This window comes from Rhinatrema bivittatum, chromosome 6 (assembly GCF_901001135.1).
Source record: "Rhinatrema bivittatum chromosome 6, aRhiBiv1.1, whole genome shotgun sequence".
Classification (NCBI taxonomy): Eukaryota; Metazoa; Chordata; class Amphibia; order Gymnophiona; family Rhinatrematidae; genus Rhinatrema; species Rhinatrema bivittatum.
Genome location: NC_042620.1, coordinates 329,185,817 through 329,209,252, shown reverse-complemented (window position 1 = coordinate 329,209,252; position 23,436 = coordinate 329,185,817). Strand labels below are relative to the sequence as shown.

The 23,436-nt window shown below is 46.9% G+C and overlaps 1 protein-coding gene across 2 annotated transcripts in view; it reads right to left on the bottom strand.

The window, feature by feature from the left end:
• The window catches only part of NEXMIF (neurite extension and migration factor), a 466,775-nt gene that overhangs the window by 239,764 nt on the left and 203,575 nt on the right, over positions 1 to 23,436 (bottom strand). For both annotated transcript variants that reach the window (XM_029607665.1, XM_029607666.1), the window contains exon 2: positions 1,259 to 1,367. The gene's annotated coding sequence lies outside the window, so the exon portion shown is untranslated. The remainder of the gene's footprint in view (positions 1 to 1,258; positions 1,368 to 23,436) is intronic.

Here is a 23,436-nt window from a genome sequence, read left to right as displayed (position 1 = left end):
TATCTGTGCTGGCCAGCATGTTATACCAGAGCACGCGTGCTTTCTTGGTTTACAAGACTGGACTGCTTTCTCTCCTTCTCTGTCTGCGATGCAGCCGAGTTAGCCATTGTGGGTAGTCAGGTAGAATTTAAGGAAGGGTTTAAGTACTGGGTTTCTTACATCGCTTCTCTTCCACTGTTGCCCCGCTACAACATACTGCTACTCCGACCCGAGGGAAAGCAAGGGCGAGTACAGATGTGAATGCTAGGCAAAGCAACCTTAGATTACTAAAAGAGACAGTACAGAACGCTGGGGGAGCCAGAAAAAAAACAAAAGTGCTTTTTAAAAGGTCAATGCTGCTTTCCTGGTGGGGAAAGTGGTACTGGCCCTTTAAGAGTGTCTTCTGCAAGATAAACTTTTGAATGTGGGGAAAACAGTAAAAGCATGCATGAAATCTGCTTTGAGAATTTTTGGCTAGAGTAAAAGAAGAAGGTCTGACAGGAGAAGCATTGCTAGCTTCCCCCAAACTAAAAAAAAAAAAAAAAAAATATATATATATATATATATATATATATATTTTATTTTTTTATTTTTTTTTTTAATGTTGTCAAAATCACTACTACTGACATTAATGGGACACAGCTGTACTGAAGGCAGAAGTGGGTGGTATATTTGGGTCTGAGGGCTCTCAGGTGTGAATTAATCTATGCAGGCGTGTCTGTGGAGTAAAATGCTTGATCTCGGTGGAATACCTACAGCGGCTGCTCACTTTCCTGTCCACTCTAAATATCTCTTTCACGCTGTTCCAAAGACCTCCTTTTTGGCTGATAAAACTCAGAAATATCTTTTCAATGGCAAGTTGTTATTCTGATTTTTACTGATATGCACGCACTGCAGAGGTCAAATTTATTTCGGGGGTTCTTTGGAGCCCATAAGTATTTTTCCAAAATACGTTGTTAAGTTTCTGGAGGGCAGAGTATCAGTAAATCAGGTTTGTCATGGAAAGAAAAGAACGCATTTAAAAAAAAAAAAAAAAAAAAAGGTCAATTACCTTCTACGTCTGATTGATTTCAGAATTCAGTTTTACTGAAGCCCGGCACTAAAACTGACCATCCTGTCACTCCCCACCCACAACCACCAAAGCAACAGCTCTGTCAATTTGAGCTGAAGCAGAATTGACCATCAGCTATCTACAAATGAGACTAAGTTACAGATCCCACGTTACAAAAACCTTTAACCCCCAGAAACCTTTAAAAAATAATTTATAGTACTGACTCACCTGTCTCTGCTGGCCCATTGCGTTCAGCTAACCTTACTTTAATGGTTTTCGTAGGCAAACTCTCCGTTCTTAATGGAACGCTGAATCCTTTCTAAAATTCAGCTGCATCCTGTTAAATATAAAGAAGGAAAAATATGTCTACAAGGATGTACAGACATCTGCGGTAAACAATTATACACTTCTGCAATAACCAGAGTAAAGGCAACCACCTCTGTTCAAGAAAACTCATCTAATCCAGAGCTTGCACCTCTGTATTGAGGACGTAAATGTTGGCCATGTGACCTTGTTTTTCATAAACTGTTACTTCTATGTTAAAGGCTCCATTAAACTAAATCACAAAATATATATCTCCCCTTAATACACAAACTGCGGTGCGCCATGCTTGTTATTCTTCTCCCCTCTCTCGAAGGTTGTTGCATTCTGCCTTCTGCCTAGCTGCCACCAACATTGCTCTTACTCAGGCTGTGCACACTTGTCCTGTTAACGAGGTAACGAGCTAACGAGGCCTCGGGTGCTGCACTGGCTGATGTACTCAAACAGGCACTAGCAATGCACCAACTGCTAACTGTAATCTACAGCACAAACTATTTTTCAACTGAAAACAGAAATAAGCGTGAAAACGCTCTTGTGAAAATTGGGTGTTGCACTCTACTACCGAGTGCAATATACATAGGCCTGCATCCGAGAGGTCCAACGCCAGAATCACCAGACTTCGGAACAAGGCAGTGTCACAAGCAGCAGATAGGTCTCGGATGAGGATCGAGTAATGGACCTTGGCTTTGGGCCATCAAGAGGTCACTGGAAACCTTAGCGAGAGCAGTTTCTGGGGAATGTAGAGGGTGAAAGTCAGGACAGTGAAGGTGAACAGCGCACGTTCAAGCAGTCTGGATGCGAAAGAAAGGGGAGAGATGAGAGGTTATCAGAGCAGGGAGGGTCCGGTGAAGGTTTTCTGAGGAGTGCTGGGATCACAGCCTGTTTGAGGAAAGAGGGGACGGGTTGCAGTGGCAAGTGATCGACTGAGGTTGCAACAGACGGAGGGGATGGTTGCAGGGAGACTGAACAGAGGAGCTGAGTCGGGGTGGGTCAGAGGAACAGGTATAAGTGAGTTTGGAGGAAGAGAGAAGAGAGGCAGTTTTCTCCTCCACTATTTCAGAAAAGGAAGGATGATAGGAGCCAAAGGAAGAGGAGGGGAATGAACAGGAGCTGGAGGCAGGCCTGGATTTGTCAATGGGTACGCTAGACCTGTGCCTAGGGTGGCAAAAATCGGGGGGAGGTGGGGAGTGGAGCAGCTGGCTGTTGAGTGATTTACTGCCTTCTCATCTTCCCACCCTATTCCTCCTCCTTCTCCCCATTCCTGAAATCTCCTCCCTGTACTGATATTCTTGAGATTCCTCTTCCTCACCCAAAAAAAAAGGAAAACAAATTTTGCCTTCAGTCTTTTCATGGACGTAGTCAGCTACAGTCTGGGGGAAGTGTAAACCGGCGGATGGGAGGTGGAAGCAGTTTGAGGAGGGGAGGTCACTATGGCAAAGAGAACGTGGGGGGGGGGGGGGGGGGGCAGGAGGCAAGGGCTTTTTGCCAGATGAACACAATCTTGCTTGGCAAGTGCGAGAGCAGACGGGAAGGAAGCGAGCGTGAATCTGAAACGATATGGAGTCAGCAGGGGAATGGGAACTTCAGCCAGGGACGCCCTGCAGAACGGGGTGCAGGAATGTGGGAAGCAAACTGCGGAGGAGAGCCAAACTTGGGGGGTGGGGGGGTATGGCACGCCTTACAGGACAAGGGCAACGGAGGTGGTGGAACAAGAGCTTCCAAAGCCAAGAAGAGAATGGTGTTAGATAAGAAGAAACCGCTTCATCAACAGATTCTGGCCAGACGGTACCGGAGAGGGAGACGAAACCGTGGTCAACAGCCTGGGACATTACTAGAGAGACTAGAGAGACTTCTTTTTCAATTGCGGCACCCTCTCAATGGAATTCAATCCCTATAGATTTGAGATCTATGGATGATGTTAAGAAATTTAAATCTTCTTATAAAGAATTTCTCCTTGCCCGTGCGTTTAAATTGTAACGCAATGTGTTGAATGTCATTTGCTTCTGTGTCGATGAGTATTACATTGAAGTGAATATGTTCGACTTCATATTTAGATGTGACATTTTATTTTTGTTCTTTTATTATTGTGTTTAATTTATAATGTTTGTTCGTTTTAGTCTTTGTGAAACTTTGTGATTTTATTATTATGTATGTAATTTTGTATATCGCTTAGGCCTTTTGTGTTAAGCGATTAATAAATTTCTTCAAATACAAATAAAGGGGCTGGAGGTGACTGGCCGAGACTTCAGGGTGGGGTGGGGGTGGTTAGTGTGAAAATTATCAGATGACGCTCAGGAGAGGGGAAGAACAGATGTGGAGAAGCCTGAGAGAGTGCGGCTGAAAGAGTGAATTAGGTCCGCAGCGGCCATGGCAGGTGAGTGGGAGCAGCAGACGCAATAACGTAGAACCTGCCTGATCTCAGGCATTATGCAGTTAGCCATAGCTGTAAATAAGCCAGATAAATATTTATTTTTTTTTTTACTAACTGAAACCCACAAAAGATCTCAAGTTAAATGAGTATAGTTACCACCCGGATCAGAGTTTTTTTTTTTAAATTTTGCGCTTTCTCCTCGTCACGCTCCCCCTGCAACCTATCTCCACCCCCTCCATTCCAGCCTGCCTGCACCACTCTCTTTCTGCTGCTTGTTCTGGTTATGTCATCATCAGTCAATGTTCCCAGCCATTCGTGCAGGCACAGGCCCACAAAGTCACGGATTCCTTCATCCTCCCTCTCCCCCGGGCTTGACCCCACTGGCACATCTCCATCATGCCCTTCCTCTTCCCATCCCCCCTGGCACTTGCCATCCTGACTCTGTGGTCCGCACAACTGTCGCCACCACTGCGGCTCCCTGGCTGTCCCCCCCCCGATGGCCAATCGATCTAACGGCACAGCCCTCCCTGGCATCTAGGCCATCAGAGCACCACGTCCCTTTCGCTGACGCTCCCAACTGCCAGAGCTCTGGATGAGGTCTGCCTCTGCTGCAGCTCCCAGTATTGGTTGACCTGGCCTCAATAAAGTCTTGCAGCCAACCCTACCGCTGCAGCCTTGCAGGCCGACTGCACACGGGTGGCACATCGGCCTTCACTGGGCCACGTCTGGTGGCAGAGCATTCCCATCTCCCACTGCTACCATGACCTGTTGGACCTAGTGCACGTGGACTGTCCCTGCTGTAGGTTCCGGTTCAGGCCATCTGGGCACCGGTCATTGCCCCCCCACCCATTCCTTTGTGGCAACCCTGCAGGTCAACAGTGCGTGGCTGACAGTGCTTGCAGGCACTGCAGCCCAATGCTGCATGCACCTATGTGATTCCCAAAACACCAAACACTGCACATTATTACAGAAGATCAGGAGAGAAAAGTATTTTTTTTTTAGCTCTCATGAATAATTTATGTACTTACCAGGTCCTAGTTATAAAGAGGCTTGCAATTCCCCATAAAAATAATAATATTCCATGGGCCACAATGCTAAATGCATTGCTAACTCAACTTGCTAGAGAAGATTAAATTAAAGTTCTCTCTAGCAGAAGCCGTGAAAAAACATTCAAAGCGTGTATTTTCCAAGTTACAAAATTATACTTTTGGCATGCTTCTAGCATAGCATGGTTTAACTTCCCCCTCTCCCTACCTCACAGTTGGTTTTTTTTTATACTTGTCTCAGGGTGTGAGATTAAAGTAGACAAGTGTGAAAGACTCAGAGAAGCTCAACATCATTAGATTCATCCTAGAAGGTACAAGGGTTGACGGGTCTTAGGCATCAGCTTCCTGCTTCCCCTCAGGCCTCTGATTTGGAGTAGAAAGCAGAATATATCTGAGCAAATAAAACAAGAGAACCTATTTTTGTACACTCTCGGAGCAGCCACGCAGCCAGCCTGCCGCAGAGCACAGCCACGACCGAACGGCTGGCTCCAAAATGTTCCAGCTCGAGAACACGCAGCAAGGGTCAAGGTGTCAAAATGCTGCACTTAAAAAAAAAAATAATAATAATACGCTGGCAAAGTCTCCAATAAATTTATCAGAAGGGAGAAACGGTAAAAGGGTCAAACTGTTCCTTGTACAGACATCTTGCAGCTATAAAAGTACAGCACTGGAAATGGTAATCTGAGTTTGTATTATATTACAACGGCCCTCGGGGCCCAGTACTGGGAACCTACCAGCTTGGTGCTCAATGGTGAGCCTTGAACCGCGAAAACTAGCACTGAGTGATGAGGACTCCAAGCACAGGTAGCAAACATTATTTTTCAAAGTACGATACATGATTATTTATCAATATCTGGTAGCAAATTCATTTAACTAACCATGAACATAACATAACCATTTAACTAACCTGGACATCAGAGACATTATCTCACTAATGGAGATAATGTCTCTGATGTCCAGGTGGGCACCCACCTCAGCACCAGTGATCATCAAACGGTATGGTTTAATATCACTAAAAGAATATGGAAAAGAAGCACAAAGACCCGAGTTTTACAGTTCAAAAACACGGACTTTGAGGAAATGGGGAAGTACCTAGAGGAAGAACTATAAGACTGGGAGAATGAGAGAGATGTGGATCAGCAGTGGACCAATCTAAAAGGAGCAATCACCAAGGCAACTACTCTGTATGTTAGAAATGTAAAGAAAAGCAAAAGAAAATTGAAACCTATCTGGTTCTCAAAGGAGGTGGCTGACAAAATTAAAGCTAAAAGAACAGCATTCAAGAAATATAAAAGATCCCAAAGGGAGGAGCACAAAGAAGAATATTTGATTCAACTGAGGGAGACAAAGAAATTAATCAAGTCAGCAAAAAGTCAAGCGGAAGAGAGGATTGCCAAGGAGATAAAAAATGGTGACAAAACATTTTTCAGATACATCAGCGAAAAGTCCAAAGTGGTATAGTGAAATTGAAAGGTGGAAATGATCAATGTGTGGAGAGAGACGAAGAAATGGCAGAAATATTAAATGAATACTTCAGCTCTGTGTTCACTAAAGAAGACCCTGGAGAAGGACCATCTCTACACAACAAGAAACTGGAGGGAAGTGGAATGGATGAAAATCCTTTTACAGTAGAAAATGTATGGGAAGAGCTAAAGAATCTGAAAGTGGACAAAGCCATGGGGCCTGATGGGATTCATCCAAGGATACTGAGGGAGCTCAGAGATGTGCTGGCGGGTCCACTGTGTGACCTGTTCAATAGATCCCTAGAAACGGGAGTGGTGCCGAGTGATTGGAGAAGAGCGGTGGTGGTCCCGCTTCACAAGAGTGGGAACAGAGAGGAGGCTGGTAACTACAGACCGATTAGCCTCACTTCGGTGGTGGGAAAAGTAATGGAGTCATTGTTGAAAGAGAGAATAGTGAACTATCTACAGTCGGGAGAATTGCTGGACCAGAGGCAGCATGGATTCACCATTGGAAGATCCTGTCAGACAAATCTGATTGACTTTTTTGACTGGGTAACCAAGGAATTGGATCAAGGAAGAGCGCTCGATGTCATCTACTTGGATTTCAGCAAAGCTTTTGATACGGTTCTGCACAGGAGACTGGTGAATAAAATGAGAAGCTTAGGAGTGAGTGCCGAGGTGGTGGCCTGGATTGCAAACTGGTTGACGGACAGAAGACAATGTGTGATGGTAAATGGAGCTCTCTCTGAAGAGAGGGAGGTTTTAAGTGGTGTACCGCAAGGATCGGTGTTGGGACCGGTCCTGTTCAATATCTTTATGAGCGACATTGCGGACGGGATAGAAGGTAAGGTTTGTCTTTTTGCGGATGACACTAAGATCTGCAACAGAGTGGACACGCCGGAAGGAGTGGAGAGAATGAGATGGGATTTAAGGAAACTGAAAGAGTGGTCGAAGATATGGCAGTTGAGATTCAATGCCAAGAAGTGCAAAGTCATGCATATGGGGAGTGGAAATCCGAATGAACTGTATTCGTTGGGGGGGAAAGGCTGATGTGCACGGAGCAGGAAAGAGACCTTGGGGTGATAGTGTCTAATGATATGAAGTCTGCGAAACAATGCGACAAGGTGTTAGCAAAAGCCAGAAGAATGCTGGGCTGCATAGAGAGAGGAATATCGAGTAAGAAAAGGGAGGTGATTATCCCCTTGTACAGGTCCTTGGTGAGGCCTCACCTGGAGTACTGTGTTCAGTTCTGGAGACCGTATCTACAAAGAGAAAAAGACAAGATGGAAGCGGTACAGAGAAGGGCGACCAGGAAGGTGGAGGGTCTTCATCGGATGACATACGAGGAGAGATTGAAGAATCTAAATATGTCCTCCCTGGAGGAAAGGAGGAGCAGTGGTGATATGATTCAGACTTTCAGATACTTGAAAAACTTTTACGATCCAAAGACGACAAACCTTTACCAGCAGAAAAAAATCAGCAGAACCAGAGGTCACGAGCTGAGGCTCCAGGGAGGAAGACTAAGAACCAATGTCAGGAAGTATTTCTTCACGGAAAGGGTGGTGGATGCCTGGAATGCCCTTCCGGAGGAAGTGGTGAAGTCTAAAACTGTGAAGGACTTCAAAGGGGCATGGGATAAACACTGTGGGTCCATCAAGTCTAGAGGATGTGAATAAAGAGGAGGCAGCAAAACACTGCATGGAGCGGCAGTAGCCACAGAGGCATTCACGGAGCGGGATGCCAGTGGCCAGTGGTTGGTGTTCCACCTTCACGGAGCGGAAGGATGGAGGGCTGCCATCTCCAAAAAAAAACCAAAACAGGGGTGGGTAAGAGTATGGGGCAGGGGTGTGGCCTGCTTGTTGCAGCGGTTGCTACCCCTAATTGAGCTGGATATTCACTTGGATGCAGATCCGGCGCTGCTCTCTACATTGGTGGTGGGGTGGAGGGGAATTAGGGGTGGAGGGTACTGGTAGCCAATAGTAACAGATGGGTGAGAGAAAAAGATGGGAAAAAAAAAAGTGCGTAGCTTGCTGGGCAGACTGGATGGGCCGTTCGGTCTTCTTCTGCCGTCATTTCTATGTTTCTATGAAGAGCCAACGGGAGAGGGAAGCGCATGATGCTGGGAGAATGCAAGGCAGCATCCTACCCATGGCAGACCTGGGACTGGACGCAGCTCAGGTCTCCAGGGACCCCAGCACACCATGCCCGAAGTGCAAGACTCAAGAGTACCATCCAAAGATAATTTTATGCACGTTCAGTGACCACTAATCTGTAAAATTGTGAGGCAGGCAAAGAAGTATGCACCGGGATCAAATACTGAGGGGAGAGAGGCCACACATCGACCCCCATTCCTCATCCCCGAGCTTGCCCAAGCATTTTGTATTTTGTTTTTCCGCAAGAGAAGAAAAAAAAAATGCTGCAGGCCAAATCTCTAGTCTAGAGGAGATTTGTCCCACCGACCTGCTTTCCCCAATCATCCAGGTCGTGCTGCACAGGCGAGACAGGCATCTTTTTATCCTGTGCAGCTGCCGGAGTCCCCAACAAACTGATCCCCCTTGCCAGCACCTAAGCACATTATACAGTTGTGCTCTTAAGTTTACATACCTCTGGCAGAATCTGTAAGATTATGTACTATTTTAAGAAAGCATGAGCGATCAGACAAAACACGTCTGCTATTTTTAATGTTTCAAATTAAACTATTATGCATCACAGAACAGCACAATCATCAAACAAACCATAGCAATAAAGGAAATAGTAAAATGATCCCGTTCAAAAGTTTGCAGACCCTTGAATATTTGGGCTGATAATGTACACTCAAGTCGAGAATGCAATGAAGGGTAGCTAGCCAAATCTGTGCCTTGTTTGATTGTAATTAGTGACTGTGTATAAATAGTCAATGAGATTCTTAGCTCGTGAGAAACCCTTATGCATTTCATCCAGGGCTGCACTGACTATGGTGGTTACTGAAGCATGGGGAAAGCAAAAGAACTGTCAAAGGATCTGTGAGCAAAAGTAGTTCAACTTTATAAATCAGGAAAAGGATATAAAAAGATATCAAAAGATTTGAAAATGCTAATCAGTACTGTTCAAATTCTAATCAAGAAGTGGACAATTATGAGTTCTATTAATTCCAAGCCACGGTCAGGTAGACCAAGAAAGATTCAAACACAAGTGCCAGGAAAATTTGTCAGGATGCAAAGAAAATCCCAAAAGCAACTTTTACTGAGATACAGGCTTCTCTGAAACAAAGTGGTGTGGGTGTTTCAGCATGCACATTAAGGGGATACTTCAATAAAAATGGGCTGCATGGTAGAGTTGCCAGAAAAAAAGGCCATTGCTGCACTAATGCCACAAAACAGCCTGCTTACAAAACACCAAGCAGCACCTAGAGAAGCCTCGAAACTTCTGGAACAAAATAATTTGGAATGATGAGACCAAAACTGAACTTTATGGTCACAACCACAAACGCTATTGTTTGGAGAGGAGTCAATAAGGCCGAGAAGCATGGGGTGTGTGAGCAACAGCGGCTCAGGGAATTTAGTCAGAATTGATGGCAGGATGAAAGCAGCATCTTATCAGAAAATACTGGAGGAGAATCTGCATTCATCAGCCAGGAAGCAGCGCATGGGGCGCACTTGGACTTTCCAACGTGACAATGATCGGGAACATAAGGCCAAGTCGACCTTCAGTGGCTGCAGCAGGAGAAAGCGAAGGCTCTGGAGTGGCCGTCACAGTCTCCTGACCTCAACATCACTGAGCCACTTTGGGGAGAACTCAAACCTGCAGTTCATGCTGGACAAGCAAAGAATTTACAGGGTCTGAGGCTTTTTGCCAGGAGGAATGGGCACAGCTTTACCCCATGAGAAAATAAAGGGCCTCATTCACAACTATCACAAAATGACTGCAAACTGTCATTGATGCAAAAAAGAGGCAATACATGCTATTAAGAGCTAAGGGCATGCAAACGTCTGAACAGGACCATTTTATTATTCCCTTATTGCTATGGTTTAATGCTTGTGCTATTCTGTGATGCATAATAGTTTAATTTGAAACATAGACGCGCTTTGACAGATCACTCGTGTTTTCTTTAAATGCTATACATTTTACAAATTCTGCCAGGAGTGGGTAAACCTATGAGCACGACTGTATACGCAGATAAATATTTGGCTGTTTATACGGCTCAAGAATTTTGTCGAAGTAGGGCCCTAAATCCAACACAGAAGAAAGCCTGGAAGCAATCGAGATGGCCAGTGGTCCACATACCCTGCCCAGATAGGCCGCTGGACCTTCACTGCAACCAAAGACGGCGCACGTTTCAGCCTAGGCCGGGGTGCGGTGCGGCTATTAGAGGCTGACGCCAAGAGCCTGGATTCACCTAGCTCTACTCCCAGGCACACAAAATGGGACAAAAGGCCTCCAAGAATCAGGCTCTAAGACTGATTAAAAAACAAACATGCTTAAAATAAAGCCTCTGTTTAACAAGCAAGAGGATTCCTATGACTCAGCTCTCGCGTCCTACACTCGCAGAAAAAAACCTAATCTGAAAATATAACCCTTTCAGATTGTTAAATCTAGGCCTCTACGATCACTCTCCCATCCCATCGTGGTCACCCGCCACATAATCCTGAGCGTTAAGCTGCCGTCTGTAATCTCGCTTTTGTCTTGAAAAGGTGGTGGGGGGGGGGGGGGCAGGGGGGAGGACAGGTGGAGTTCTAGTCAAACATTCACCTGTTTTGAAAGAATTGCAACGCTGCTTTCCTTATTTATTTTATTTATTTATTTTTAATTTTTATATACCGAGGTTCTTATAGAGACTATAAATCACTCCGGTTTACATATAACGATAAACTGCCCAACAGAGATAAGGGGGCTTTACATAGAACAGTGGTACATATGGAACATTATGGAACATTATAACATTATAACATTATAACATTATAACATATGGAACATTATAACATTATTTACATAGAACAGTGGTACATATGGAACATTATAACTGGATGACAATTTAACATAATGATAATCAATAATATAGAATAGTTTTACTTGTAATTAATAAAATTATGGCAGTGGATGCAGAACTCTGTCTGTCCAGGCAGGCGTTAATACCTGAGAGCTAAATGCGCGTCTGAGACGCACGTTTATTTTTTTTTTTAATGCGGAGTGAATGAGTAATAGCCTCATTCGCGTGCATTTGCATGTGATGAGCGCTATCGCATTCGCTCCACGTCGGACGCGCGTTAAATAGGTGCTAATCCCCCCTATTGCATTAGGGGGTGGATTAACGCCTATTTAACCCGCGTCTGACTGCGGGTTATACAGGTCGCTCGGCTGAGCGAATTGCATTGCATCGGCCCCAAAGGTAGCAAGCAGGAGCCAGGAAGCAAGAAGAAGCATCAGGGTGGAGCCGATGTGTTGTCAGCAGATTAGCCCAGCATGGGGCAGACGGCCGGGACCTTACTTCCTGCACTGGGCAGAGGTGCCCCTGCTGTGCTGACTGCACTGGGCAGAGCAGAAGAGGACTCGTCTCTTGAAGAGGCTGGGGCTGCTGCTCACTGCTGGGAGAGGGGGGATGTTCAGAGGGAGGTTGCTGGGAACTTGGGGAGTAGAGGAGAGGTTAAAAGTGAGACTACTAGGAACTCTGGGAGGGGGGGATGAGAGACTGCTGGGGACTCTGGGGAGGGGCTGAGAGAATGAGATTGCCGGGGACTGGGAGGAGCTGAGAATGAGTGACACAGCTGAGGACTCTGGGGGTTTGAGGAGTGAGACTGCTGAGGACTCGGGGGGGGGGGGGGTTGAGAAGTGAGACTGCTAGGGACTGGGGGAGCTGAGAATGAGTGAGACTGCTGGGGACTCTGGGGGTTGAGGAGTAAGACTGCTAGGGACGGGGGGGGGTTGAGAATGAGGGAGATTGCTAGGGACTCTGGGGGTTGAGGAATGAGACTGCTGGGGACTCTGGGGGCTGAGTGAGACTGTTGGGGACTCTGGGGAGCTGAGAATGAGTGAGAGTGCTGGGGACTCTGGGGGGGTTGAGGAGTGAGACTGCTGGGGACTGGGGAGCTGAGAATGAGTAAGAGTGCTGGGGACTCTGGGGGCTGAGGAGTGAGACTGCTGGGGACTCTGGGGGCTGAGTGAGACTGCTGGGGACTGGGGAGCTGAGAATGAGTAAGAGTGCTGGGGACTCTGGGGGCTGAGTGAGACTGCTGGGGACTGGGGAGCTGAGAATGAGTAAGAGTGCTGGGGACTCTGGGGGGTTGAGAAGTGAGACTGCTAGGGACTGGGGGAGCTGAGAATGAGTGAGACTGCTGGGGACTCTGGGGGTTGAGGAGTAAGACTGCTAGGGACGGGGGGAGTTGAGAATGAGGGAGATTGCTAGGGACTCTGGGGGTTGAGGAATGAGACTGCTGGGGACTCTGGGGGCTGAGTGAGACTGTTGGGGACTCTGGGGAGCTGAGAATGAGTGAGAGTGCTGGGGACTCTGGGGGGGTTGAGGAGTGAGACTGCTGGGAACTGGGGAGCTGAGAATGAGTAAGAGTGCTGGGGACTCTGGGGGCTGAGGAGTGAGACTGCTGGGGACTCTGGGGAGCTGAGGAGTGAGACTGCTGGGAACTTGGGGAAGTGGTGGGTGAGGCATGGGGGTTGAGAGTGAGAATGGTAGGGAGGCGAGGAATTGACAGAGAGACTACGGGAGACACGGCGGGACTCGTGGAGGATGAGCTGAGGCTGTTATCTCAGTAGTAGAAGACGGGAAGTGAAAATAATTTGATTTTCTCTGCTATTTTGAAAAATGTGCCTCTCTGAATATTTCTATAATGGTATCCAGGAGGAAATGCATTTCTCGGGGTTTCCAGGCAGTTTATGCAGGTTCTGGTTTCTAATTTGCGGTTGCTCGTCCTCTGTTTGATGAGGGTGGGTCTGTGTTTTGCCTGTAGGCCTGAAGTGCTAGCGTTTCTGTGTGAGTACCTAGAACGGCCCAGCTTGCTCTGTTCTCCACTTTCTATCTCCCAGTAGGACAATCTCATTGTAGTGAGATGTAGGGAGTAGGGTAGCGACTCTCAAACATTCATCCCTTTTCAAGAGATTTAGATGCCTTGTGTACCCCCTCCAGGGTCACAAAAATTCAAAATTTACACAGCAGTTGCCCCCTATTCTCTGGCTCCCTCCACCCAAAATAAACTCATACATAAATGTACACAAGCATCTCACCTGGCTCCCCCCTACTCGCCAGACTTCCATTCTCTCTCTTTTACCTCCTTCCCCGGGGGGAGAGGAGAAGAGAAAAGGAAGGAGGTCATGCCAGGAGGATAAGGGGGAAGAGAGAGAATGATTATGCCAAGGGGGTGGGATGGGGAGATAGTGACAGGAAAGTAATTATGCTAGGGAAGTTGGCGATTATGCTGGGGGTGGGAAGGTAGGGGTGAGAGGGAAGGCGATTATCCCAGGGGATGGTTGGGAAGAAAAGATGGCTGTGCCATGGGATGCATTCACTGAATCCCCTGAATGTCACTGCAGGCCACTGGATGTAAACAAACCTTTGAGCCTGAGGGCCACATTAGGGGCCTGGGCTGGCTGGGGGGGGGGAAGGAGTTGAGGGCCTCCCTGGAAGACTGGCAGCAGGGGGGGGGGGGGCAGTCTGTCCCTGAAGATAGGCCAGCGATAACGTTCCTCCCACTTACCCCATGGGCCACAGTTTGCCCCCCCCCCCCCTCTGCAGCATGTAAACTCCCCCCTGTGCTGGAAGGCCCAGTTCAAAGCAGCTCAGTAGGCCCCCATCAGTCCTAACCAGGTAATCTGACGCCGCCGGGCCTCTTATTGGCTGGACCGAAGCGTACAATTCATCAAGGGTTCTTCCCAGAGAGACAGGATGGGAGAGAGAAGCCAAGCGCCACTGACGAGCTAGGCCCAGGATGTGCAGCCGTTGGCCTCATCCAGTTGGCAAAAGCAACATTCTTGTGGCTTTCTTCGTCTTGTTAAATAGTAATCTAGGACTTCCACAAAAAACATACTGCACCGCTTCAGAGCGTACAAATCGCACTTTTAGACTTTTGCTGTGCTCAGAACGTCCGTGGTCCTGAAAAGAAACACAGGAACACTGCTTGGTTGTTCCCCCTAGACAAAGGGCATTGCCTGTAGAACGATTTCCTCGGTAGGCAGGCACTGCACGGGCGTAAGCTGGAAGAGGCGGCCCCCTTCTCGGGGCAGTTTAATTTAAACCTCATTGATTAGTGCTGTTAGCGGGGCAAGAGGGTTTTCCCAGTTCTGAGCCTGGTTCCACCCTGGATTCCAACAACTAGTGCCGCATGAAAGGGTTTCTTGGGGGCGGGAGGAGCAAATAAAAGCAGAGTTTGCTTCAGTGCATCTGCTGGGCCATACACAATCCAGCTCTGTGTGTGCTTTAGAAAAGGGAGCTAATCACCCATGGTCGGGGCTGCTTTCACAGCCAAGAAAGACCACGACCTCCCACCGAGTGCCAAAGACTAAATATTACTATTTTTCCATGCAATCTGCACAAACATATATATATATATATATATCTAGAGATATCTTTACAGCTGTGCTCATAAGTTTACAATCCCCCTGGCAGAATTTGTAAGATGCTTAGCATTTAAAGAAAAACACGAGTGATCAGATAAAACACCTCTGTTATTTTTAACGTGATTCTAATTAAACTATTATGCATCACAGAATAGCACAATCATTAAACCATAGCAATAAGGGAATAATAAAATGGTCCTCTTCAGAAGTTTGCATGCCCTTAGTTCTTAATATCGTGCATTGCCCCCTTTTGCATCAATGACAGTTTGCAGTCATTTTGTGATAGGTGTGAACGAGGCCCTTTATTTTCTCATGGGGTAAAGCTGTGCCCATTCCTCCTGGGAAAAAGCCTCAGATCCTGTAAATTCTTTGCTTGTCCAGCATGAACTGCAGGTTTGAGTTCTCCCCAAAGTGGCTCAGTGACGTTGAGGTCAGGAGACTGTGACGGTCACTCCAGAGCCTTCGCTTTCTCCTGCTGCAGCCGCTGAAGGTCGACTTGGCCTTATGTTCCCGATCATTGTCACGTTGGGAAGTCCAAGTGCGTCCCCATGCGCAGCTTCCTGGCTGATGAATGCAGATTCTCCTCCGGTATTTTCTGATGCGATGCTGCATTCATCCTGCCATCAATTCTAAATCCCCTGTGCTGCTGCAGAGATCCTCCTCCATGCTTCACAGTAGGGATGTTGTGCTTCTCATCATAGCCTTCATGGTTGTGACCATCAAGTTCAAATTATTTTGTTCCAGAAGTGTCGAGGCTTCTCGAGGTGCCGTTTGGCACATTGTAAGCAGGCTGACTTGTGGCAGTGTCCTTTGTCAGGCACCTCTACCATGCAGCCCATTGTTGTTCAAGCGTCCCCTTATCATGCCTGCTGAAAAACCCACACCACTTTGTTTCACAGAAGCCCCTATTTCACTAGAAGTTGCTTGTGGGCTTTTCTTTGCATCCCGACACATGCTCCTGGAAGTTGTGTCTGAAATCTTTCTTGGTCTGGCTCGGGATTAACAGAATTCATACTTTTCCACTTCTTGATCAGAGTGTGAGCATTTTCAAATCTTTGCACATCTTTGTATTTCCTTCTCCTGATTTATAAAGCAGAAGTACTCAGAAAGATTCGATTGTGCATTTAGTCTCTTTTCCTATTGGACTCTGTGCCATCCCAGACACAAAGCACCACTGTGATATATTTTGCACCCTAGTATGGCACTATCCCCATTGCTAATCCTCCTTTCACTACGTCTCTGAGATGTCTATTAGTCTATCTCATCATTCACTGCCCTTACCAGAAGGCCAGGGAGCAGCCATTATTACCCTTAGCAGAAAGCATGGGGGGTGTTAACCTGCACGGAGCGACGGTTATTACCATGAGCAATTTGCTGGCCAGACTGGACGGACCATTTGGTGTTTATCCGCCATCTTTACTGTGTTACTATGTGAAAAAAATAAAGAGAGTAGCGCAGGCCTGGTGGCCCCTATTCCCACCCCACCCCAAACTCAAGGGAATAAAAATAAAAGCACCCTCCTGGGCGAAGACCCCCCATCCCTTCAAAGTCCTCGTTAAAGGGCCAGCGCCAGCCCTCCTATTTCCCACTCCCAGACCTGCAAAATTATATGCAGAACGTGCCCTCCCGTGCCTGGTACCTGTGCCGATGCCCGTCTAACCGCAAGCCCAGCCGGCACATTACATCTTGCTATGTCAAGGGGGGGCCTCGTTCTGGATAAATCTATAAAGCTGACTTCAAGGGGTTTTGGGGGGGGGGGGAGCACGCAGGATGCTTTTTTAAATTTCCCTCGAGTGTGTGGGAATAGGGTCAGGCCAGGCTTGCACTACTGTTTTTTTTAAGCTCCATGCCCCTTAACCAACTACATTCTTTGAATATAGCCACTGAAGTCTAAAATTATCCAGTCACATAAGGCTGGATCATTTTAAACCTTTCTTGGTGATATTCAAAAGATAACTGGTTAGGTATAAGGTTAATCCAGCTAAAGGCAGCCGGATCACTTTAATCGGAGCTATTCAGCCGAGCGCTTAACCTGCTGGGTATCCATTACACCAGCTAAATTCAGCTGGATTAAGTTATATTTTCTACTTTTTTTGAATATTGGCCTCAGAAAAACCAAACTTGTGCACAAATCGTGTTTTATGTGCAGAAAACAAGATTGTTGTGCAGAAATTCCGCTTTCTGCATGAATCAGATTTTCCGATCTACCGGGGAAGGGACTGGTGGCGCGCGCAAGCTGCTACTGCTCCAACGAAGCAGTTAAGCAACGAGATAACATTTTAAAAAAGATAGGAGATAGGGTTTAGGGGGTGGGGAGGAGAGGGGAAGGGGACGGGAGGTTAGGGTAGGGGGGTAGGGAAGTTCCCTCGCAGTCCGCTCCTTAAATGGGAGGGAACTGGGGGAAGGCTGGAATGCATTGTCACGCGGGAATTTCGTAAGTGCTCACCCCCTTGCGTGTGCAGGTTATAAAATCCGGCGCACATATTTCGGCGCGTCCATGTGAGCGCGCGCCGGGAAACGCACGCTCACGGACGCACGCGCGCGCCTTAGAAAATCCACCCCCTAATGTATTGTAAAAGATAGAAAATGCAAATATTCTGGATAGTACACGAAGGCGGTCAAGAGGGCTACAAAAAAATGACCTAAAAAGGGAAGCGGCTAGTCTGCCAGTTCAAGTTTTCCGAGCCTTCTTAAACACTTTGGAGGCAGGCATCCCATGGAGTTGGTCCGGGGAGAGATTTCCAGAGTAGCGGGCTGGCAGTCCCGAACGGGTGGAGGGCGTACCTCCAGCCTCCACTGATGGGCGGGCTCTTAAGGCCTTGGAAGGGATGTGAATTCTCAAGGCAGAGCTAATCCAAGGATATTCTACGTGCAGAAAATAGGATCCTGTGTGCAGAAAACACGGCTTACGCGCACCTTGTTTTTATGAGCGCCAAGCTTCTGTGCACACATTATTGTGTTACTGCTTCGGGAGTCGAGTCTTTCTTTTAGCACGCGGGTAAGGAAAACATAGGCAGAAGTCCAGCACGTGTATTTTTCACTCACGCCTTATTACGCCGGCCCCTACGTTAGGGTCACAGATAGGAAATGAAGGAGGAGAGGACCATATTGGAGACTCAAAGAGGAGGGGGGAATAAAGGGACATCAGCGAAAGTACTGATGCAAACTGTGCATAGCAACACTCGAGACTCCATAGTGTAAAAGAGAGAGAGAGACATTTTTTTCCCCTATTAAAATACAATAAAGAAAGTTTGTCTTTTGTTTAAGGGGAAAAACAAGTAAAAATGGTACTCCGACCAGTTTAAAAAAAACAAACAAAAAAAATCTCTCATCCTCAAAGAAAAACCATGCTGCTTTCCATCTGCAAGTTATTTGCTGACCTTTCTTTCTGGGTATCTGTGGACTGACAGGGCAATAGCAATGCAGAGCTCCGAGCTCCAGCAGAACCAGAATGCAGACCAAACTGGATCCAAAGGTTATCAGTAATAGGGAGCCAGCTGAGAAAGGGAAGAGAGGGCTGTTTGATCAAGCTATCAAGTTACATCACGCAGAAGCCTTATCTGAGGGCACAGCCGGAGCCTCCCACTGTGCTGCCATGGGGGGGGGGGGGGGGGGGGGGAAGGAGCGAGAGGAGGCGGCGAAACCGGGCGACACTGCTAAGACTTTACGAGAATGAATCGATTCCATTTTTGTACGGGCAAACGTGCACCCTACAAAAACCGCACGAGATCGCAACACACGGGTGCTGTGCCTGGCGTAAATCAGCTGGTGCGTAACATTGTCCAACGCAGTCCGCTAAGCAATAGGCCAGAATTCGTTTGGCAACTGCTCTTTCCAATCTATTGGGATTAAAGGAGTCATCCATGCACAATCATGTTGAAGCAGTAATTAAATCTGGATATTTTAAAAGCGTCTTTTGTGACCTTTAAAATCATAGCTGGGACATTCAGCATTCCAGTCAATAGGGCAAGCCCTGATTTTTTTTTTTTAATTGATTATTGCATTTCCATTTTAGCTGGTCTGCTGGGTTATGTCTTGCCCTCCCTTCAACTGTTACAGAACCCTGCTGCCCATTTGATATCGGGTCAAAACAGGAGGGCCCATATTCCTCCATCTTGAGGGAGCTCCACTGGCAGATCCAGGATAAGGTTTACCCTATTAATTCACAAAAATTCTTAGTTCAGAGGCCCTGCCATGGAAGAATTTCATGCTTCATATTTGCACTCCACGCATGCCCTAAAATCAGCGTTTCCCAACTAGTGGCTGAAGGGCACTTGGCTGAAGTGCGCGTGGCTGAAGGGCAGCTTATACCATGGCTGCAGTCTCCTCCTGGCCTGCAGGATGACCTCCCACCAGCAGGGGGTGTGGGAGAGCAGCACTCACCGCCCGCTGCTCCTACTTCCTCCTCTGCTGGCTCTGTAGCTTTGTGAGACTTGCTGACCCCCTTGCAGTTCAGATTGCAGAGGGAAGCCAGCAAAGAAGGAAGAAGAAGCACTTTAAGTCTGCTCCCAGAATTTTGCTGTTCAAGGGCTGGGGGTGGGGGTAAACGGAAGATTGATGATGATGATGATGATGATGATGTCAGTGGGGGAGGGAAGTGGAGAGAGAGAAGAAAGGTGATGATGCCAAAGAGTGAGGAGAGAGAAGATGATGTTGATGCCAGGAAAAGGGCAAGTGATACCAGGGGGGGGGGGGGGAGAGAAAGGGAAGAGAAGGTGATTGACATGAGGAGTGGAGAGAGAGAGAAAGCAATGATGTCAGGGGATGGACAGAGAGGGAAATTGATTATGCCAGGGGGTGAGGGAGATGGGTGGAGGAAGAGGGGTGGAGGAAGATGGAAGGAGATGATGCCAGGGATGGAGGGAGAGGGGTGGAGGCAGAGGGAAGGCAATGATGTCAGGGGGAAAGGGAAGGTGTTGATGATGAATGTGGGTGAAGGGAGAGTGAAGATGACTGGGAGGGAAAGAGATGGTGGAAAATGGTGATGATGCCTATGGATGGGGGAGAGGGATGGAGATGATGATGCAAAGGTGGGGGAAGAGGTGGTGGGAGAGGGAAGGTGATGACGCCAAGGAGTGAGGGACAGAGGGAAGGAGATGATGTCAGGGGGAGAAGGAAAGTAATGATGATGGTGGGTGAAGGAAGAGGGGAAGGTGAGGGGTGGGAAAGAGGTGATGGAAGGTTGTGATGATGCCTATGGATGGGAGAGAAGGATGGTGATGATGATGATGATGCAAGGGTGGGAGAAGAGGTGGTTGGGGAGGGAAGGTGATGACGACTGGGGTAGGAGGGGAGGGAAGGTAATGATGCCAGGGGTGGGGGAGAGGGGTAGAAGGAAAGAGGTCATGGCGACAATGCTGTCAGGGGTAAGGAGGTGAGGAGAGAAGGTGATGTTGATGCCAGGGAGTGATGGAGTGGGAAGAGATGGTGGGAGACTGAAGGTGATGACGATGATGGCAGGGGAGAGGCATGATTATGATGCTGGAGTAAGACGGAAGGGAGAAGGTAATGATGCCAAGGGGTGGGGAGAGGAGGGAAGAGAATAGAAGAGAAAGTGATGATGGGGAAGTGGGTGGTGTGCCACAACGAAGTGACCCCTGTGCCAGGTGTGCCACGAAACAAAAAGGTTTGGGAACCACAGTCCTAAATTCTTTTCAAAGGCGCCTGTTGGAGGTTCCATCTTTGCCGTTATGCCCATCTCTCTGAGACACAAGAGAGGTCCTTCTCTGTGGTGGGACTGAATCTGTGGAATTCACTGCCTGAAACATTACGTTTAACTACTTATACAAAGGAATTGAAAATATTAAGACTTTCTTGTTTCAGCTGGCTTTCATAAACAATATCAGACATGTTAAGTGCTATTATATCTTTAATAGTGACCTTGAGCTCAGAAACTTTAGATTGTTATGTTACTTTATCATCGAGTCTTTACGTGTATTTTTATTTATGTATGTAAGGATCTGTAAGCCACTTAGAGTTTTGGTGTAGACAGCATACAAATATTTTTAAATAAATAAAATAAACAAACAGTTGAGAAGCTTGATAAGGTTGAATCTTCTTTAGGTAATATGCCAGAGCTCTCTTACGGTCCATGGAATGAAGAACTCATTCTCTTTTGTTTCCATGTGGTGGTATTGGAAGCACAATAGCTTAAGATGAAATACAGACACCACTTTCAAAAAGAACTTGGGGGTACATCCATAGAACCACTCCACTGTGAAAAAAAATTGCAGGTGTAAATATGAAACCAGAGCTTGTAGTTCACTTATTCTTCAAGCTGGAGCAATGGCCATGAAGAACGCTTTTCAGGTGAGAAACTTCATATTTTCCGACATTAGATTCATAAGGAGATTGAATGAGTTGAGCCAGGACTACAGTGAGGTCCCAAGTCACAGGACATTTACTGACTGTTGGTCTGGAATGCCACAATCCTTTCATGAACTTGGATACCGAAGGATGAAGAAAGATTGAGCCTCCTTCCACCTGGTAGTGATATGCCACAATGGCACAGAGATGAACTTTGACCGATGAGTTACTAAGGCCTGAGGAGGAGGAGAAGAAGATTAGATGCTGAAGCAAGTCCCTTAGGCCACAGCTGAAGGGACCCAGAGAGCTGGCCCCATACCAAGTCAAGAACCTGTTCCACTTGTAATTATAGGATCTTCTGGTTGAAGACTTTCTAGCCAGAATTTATCTGCCTAGAACTATGGATAGAGTGGGCTATAAATTATGAAACAAATAAAATAAAATTGGCATGCTCAACATCCATTTCGTGAGGGCCAGTGATGGCAGGTCGGATGGCAGAAACTGCTGTTCTTCTGAGTGGTGAGGGTAGGAGATATCCCCAGTGGAACTGAAGAATGAATTAACAGATGGATGAGATTATGTACACCACACTTGTCAAAATCAAGCCAGTGCTCAAAGGATTATCCTTGCCTTATCCTGAAGAGCCTTCTGAATAGTACGGACGATTAGAAGCATTGGTGGGTACCCATAGAGTAGACTGATGTTCCAGCTTAGTAGAAAAATATCAGGAGCTGATCTGTAGCAACCTGGATGCATGTAACAGAAGTTCTTGATCTTCATGTTGACATATGAGGTGAGCAGGTCAATCATTGACTTTCTCCAGTAACTGAACAAGTCTGCTTATTTTTTGGTTCAAGAACCACTTGTTCAGTAGCACCAACTGCTGAGGCGGTCTACCAGTGTATTCTGCATTCTCAGAAAGATGGTTGTCTTGAGATGGGCATTGTGACCAGATTTGGATGGCTTCCTGGCAAAAGGCATAAGCGCCTGTACCTTTCTATTTACTTATAAAGAATGTGGTCACTTCATTGTCCATCTGGATTAAGATTTTGTTTTCCGAGAAGAGGTGAGAAAAAAAGCCTTTAGACCACAGCAAATGGCTCGCAGCTTCAGGTGGTTGATTTGCAGAAGACACTCTCCTGAGTATCACAAACCGTGGGTCCCCCTCCCCACCCCTACTCCTTTGGGGGGAAATCAGTAGAGAGCCTTGATGCAGTGGGATGCATAGCGAGAGACTCACCCATAGAATTTCCAGCTTCATCCACCACTGAAGGGATGCTTTCATTCCAGAGGTCATGGATATTTTGTGGAATAATGGTTGATAGAGCTGATCTCACTGGCTTTGGAGACCCTACTGAAGGTCCCACAACTGCAGACAAGTCAAGGGTCCCACATGTACTGTAGCTGCCATGTAGCTGAAAAGAATCAGGAGCGATCTTGCTGTCACTCAGTTATGCTGAAATAAGGCCCTTACTACGACCACCAGCAATGTGACCTCTTTGACAGGGAAAAAAGCCTTTTTTTAAACTGAGTCTATTCAGGCTCCTATACACTGATTTCTTTGAGCAAAAACCGGATTTGATGACAAAGCAGACCAGGAAGCCTAGAGACTGGAGAAGCTGAATAGACTTCCCGAGGGAGTCCAGAACTCCTGACGGAGATGGATCCCATCACTAACCAATCATCCAGGTATGGGAGTACTCAGAGTCCCTACTGATAAAGTTTGCTGCCAGTACTATGAGGCATTTCGTGAACACCCTCAGGGCCACCAAGAGACCAAAGAAGACTACCTAGTATTGGTATTTCATATCCTTTACCACAAATCTGAGGAACTTCAGATAGGTGGGATGAATGGGAATGTGTGAATAAGCATTTTTAGTTCTAGAGCACACATCCAGTCCCTTGGCAGAATGAATCATTTGGAGGAAGTTAATTTTGAACTTCTCCCAAACCAGCAATTTCTTCAAGTCTTTGCAAGTTCGGTATATGCCTTAATCCCTCTGACTTCTTGGGGGAATTAGGAATACCTGGAAAGAATCCCTGAGCACACTCCTAGGAAGGGAAAAATTCAACCACTCTCTTCTGGAGAAGAGAGACACCATCTCCAGCTTCAGGTGAGCCAACTGAGAAAGGTCGGAGTTGAAGACTGAAATCTGTTGAACTAGAGGAGGATGAGAGAAGCGTCAGCAGTAGCCGTACTCCATAACTCTTAAAGACTCACCAGTCCTTGGTGATCCAGAGCCATTCTAGGAAAAAAAGACTAAGCCCTTCCCTCCACTGGAAGAGATAGGTCTCAGTGTCATCAAAAACTGGTGCTTAGTTTAGCCTGCATCTGCTGCTGAGCCTTAGGCCAATATCTTT